The sequence below is a fragment of the Arachis ipaensis genome, chromosome B03 (assembly GCF_000816755.2).
Source record: "Arachis ipaensis cultivar K30076 chromosome B03, Araip1.1, whole genome shotgun sequence".
Classification (NCBI taxonomy): domain Eukaryota; kingdom Viridiplantae; phylum Streptophyta; class Magnoliopsida; order Fabales; family Fabaceae; genus Arachis; species Arachis ipaensis.
In genome coordinates this window covers 20,016,596-20,020,553 of record NC_029787.2, presented here as the reverse complement: position 1 = coordinate 20,020,553, position 3,958 = coordinate 20,016,596, and positions in this window count along the sequence as shown.

Sequence of the window (3,958 nt, the reverse complement as noted above, 5' to 3'; positions counted from 1 at the left end):
AAGTACTACTGTTTTCTATTCAATTCATCTTATTTCGCTTCCAAGATATTCATTCGCCCCTCAACCTGAATGTGATGAACGTGACAATCATCATCATTCCCTATGAACGCGTGCCTGACAACCACTTCCGTTCTACATTAGATTGAATGAGGATCTCTTAGATCTCTTGATCAGAATCTTCGTGGTGTAAGCTAGAATGATGGCGGCATTCAAGAGAATCCGGAAAGTCTAAACCTTGTCTGTGGTATTCCGAGTAGGATTCAATGATTGAATGACTGTGACGAGCTTCAAACTCGCGATGGCTGGGCGTAGTGACAGACGCAAAAGGATAGTAAATCATATTCCAGCATGATCGAGAACCGACAGATGAATAGCCGTGCCGTGACAGGGTGCGTTGACCATTTTCACTGAGAGGATAGGATGTAAACCATTGACAAGGGTGATGCCTCCAGACGATTAGCCGTGCCGTGACAGGGTGCGTTGACCATTTTCACTGAGAGGATAGGATGTAAACCATTGACAAGGGTGATGCCTCCAGACGATTAGCCGTGCCGTGACAGGGTGCGTTGACCATTTTCACTGAGAGGATAGGATGTAAACCATTGACAAGGGTGATGCCTCCAGACGATTAGCCGTGCCGTGACAGGGCATTTGGATCATTTTCCCGAGAGAAGACCGAAAGTAGCCATTGACAATGGTGATGCATCACATAAGCCAGCCATGGAAAGGAGTAAGACTGATTGGGTGAAGATAGCAGGAAAGCAGAGGTTCAGAGGAATGAAAGCATCTCTATTCGCTTATCTGAAATTCTCACCAATGATTTACATAAGTATTTCTATCCCTGTTTTATTAATTAATTTTCGAAAACCCCATTACTATTTCATATCCGCCTGACTGAGATTTACAAGGTGACCATAGCTTGCTTCATACCAACAATCTCCGTGGGATTCGACCCTTACTCACGTAAGGTATTAAACGGTAGTGGCTCTAGGGTTGTAAAAGGCGGCAAAAACAGAAGGCAACGGTGGTCCTGGGCTCGCGGAGGTAAGCTGAGGGGAAGAAGAAGAAAGAGAGAGAAAAAGGGTGGAGGAGGAAAGAAAGGGGGAAAGGACACGGCGGTGGCGAGTGGAGGTTGGGTGGGACTTGACGGCACCAGCGAGTGTTGAGTGCCGTGGCGGTGGTTACGCAGAGGAGCTAAGAAGGGGCGAGAGAGAGGAAGAAGAGTGGAAATCGGGTGAGGGGGGACAGCTTGGTGTTCGCCGGTGGTGGTGCGGTGGTCTCAGACAATTTACTTTTTCTATTGTTGTTGTTGTTGCTTTATGTGAAGAAGATGATAATAGAGGTATAATAGTGGTGGTGGTGATGGTAGTGATGAAGGAAATGAGGTGGTGGTGCCTTTGAATTGAGTGATGATGGTAATTAGGGTTTAGGGTGGTGGTGAGGAAGAATTTTGGTGGTGGGTTTGGGATTGGAAAAGTGGTGGTGTGGAGTAAGTGGTGGTGGTGGGGTAATTTGGAAATTTTAAATAATTTTTTGGATTTGGATAGTTTTGTTAGCAAAAGTTTATATTTCATGGGTACAAATGGTAATTTCCTTCTTCTATGGGTGGATATGTCAGCGTTTTCAACTTTCATGGGTACAAATGGTAGTTTACTCAAACAGAAAAGTCAAACATCATCATTTGAAACCTTATCTCCACTCTCATTAACTACAAAAGAGGAGCACCTTCTCTTGAAGTAGCAGCAGAACCAGCATCATAATCCACAACCTCAAAACCATAAAAACTAATCCACAAAACTGCATGAACCAAAACAAGAGGCATACTACAAGCCAAAGTCACTGCAAGATGAATCCCGGCATCGGTTAAAACCAGCTGTACCGCCTACACAACCGCAATCTTGAAGTGATTTTCATTTTTGGAACTTTTGGTTCATAGTTTTCAGGCTTTGATGAAGAGTTTGAGGAAGAGGTTGCTACTCTTTATGTAGTTCCATAATTTGCCATTTATGTGACACAAAAATAAGAGAAATTCGTTCTAAGCTTAGTGTGCTACAGAAAAAGTAGGATATATGAAATTCAGTAAAAGTGGCTTGTGAATATATATAAAATTTGGATCAATATATACTTACCAAATAAGAGAAAGGGGAGTATGATCAAGTCTAAGAGAAAAAGCATACCGAAGACTTTGAATCCGAAGACTTGGACAAGTATTACAAACCAGCATCATCACAGCAACAACAATTAATAATAAACAAAATTCATAATCAGCAAAACCAATTCATATGTCAATTCATCAATTAACAAAACTTCTATATATTTTGTACACCCTAAACTATTATATCAAAAGAATTCAGAAATCAATTCAACAAATAGGTATTCAACCAGTGCTATATTTTTTACTAATAAGTTCATAAACCATTATATCAAAAAATTATCATTTGCTTAAACCTGTTTCATCAACTTTGAAAAACAAAAAAAAATTAACTAGTTACATATTTTGGTAGATCGACTTCAGGCAGCAAGGCGAGGTGCGGCGACGCGAAGCACGGTGAGGGAGCACGACGGAAGCCACGGAGCAGAACAGAGCAGACACACAAACAGCGCAGAGCAGTGTAGCGCAGACCAAGTATGACAGACGATGACGACGACGGAGGAGAAACGCCACTGACTTCAGAGAACAAGCGCTGGCTAGGGTTCTTTAGTTTTGGGAGAAAATGCCAAAGGTTGTTTTGGTATTTTGAAGAAATGGAGGTGGGTTCAATTAGTTATTCTAACCCAATTATGAGAATATTTGATTTTTTAATAGAATATTCTGTTATCTCAAACAGTTTTATCACGGTAGGGATTAAATTGAAAAAAAATTAATGTCTAGGGACCCAATTAAAAAGAAAAAAAGTATAAAGACCTCATTGAAAATTCGGTAAAACTATAGAGACCTATAGAGTAATTAAACCTAAAAAAATGATATGTCGTTTACATGTTGTCAAGTAAATTGATGCACTGTTATCCTATTTTATAAGATGCATAAAGCAATAAACTCCAAAACTAGTTGTCTGGATATATAATTTTTTTTATTAAAAAATACTAAGTATACATTAAAATCATCCACCAAAATTAGTTATTATGTATTTTTATATTTTTATATATACATATAAAGATAATACAAATCAACTACTAATTTCATGTGTCATGTGTCTCCTCTTTCCTTTTAGATTTGGCCACCTCCTTCAGACTCTTGATCCTTCGGTCCCACTCCTCACCAACCACCGCAAATTAATTTTATTATGGAAAGGGAGTTTGTGTTGGTCGGGGTTATGGAGAGGAGGAGAGCTTTACATGCGTATGGTGTCAGTTCTCATAGAAATCGGACCGAGCGATAGGCCAGAGCCAATCGGACCGTGCGAGAAGTGACTGCTATTCAGACCGTTCGAGTTGTGGAAGCTTCATCCATGTGTCGCACGCCCATGGCTCCCCAGCGACGGTGCCCCCCTTTAACCCCACAACTAGCCTTTGTATCCTCACTTTCCCCTTCCTTTCCCACCCAGCGAGTCAATTGCCATCTTCTTCCTCCCTGAAAAACTCAGAAAGCTTGCTCTTTCATCCGTGGGCTGAGGGGAAAATTTTTAAAAATGTCCAAGAAATCAAAATCCAGAAATGTTGATCGTCCGGAACTTCACATTGTAAAATATCTCAACTATTCTAATTATGTAAGTTTATTTGTTAATTTTTTTTGAATGTTTTATAGTTCTGATTATTAGTTTTGTAATTTAGTTAATTTTATTATTGTTAGAACTTGAACTGAGGTTGACTGCATTTATAATTTTATTGATATAAAATTAGAAGTAAATGTTTAAAAAAGGTGTAAATGTAGTTGATTCTTGTTTAAAATGGTTTATAACATAATAGGACCTAAATAAAACAACACAGACGTTTGTAAAAATTTTTGGACGAATATTAG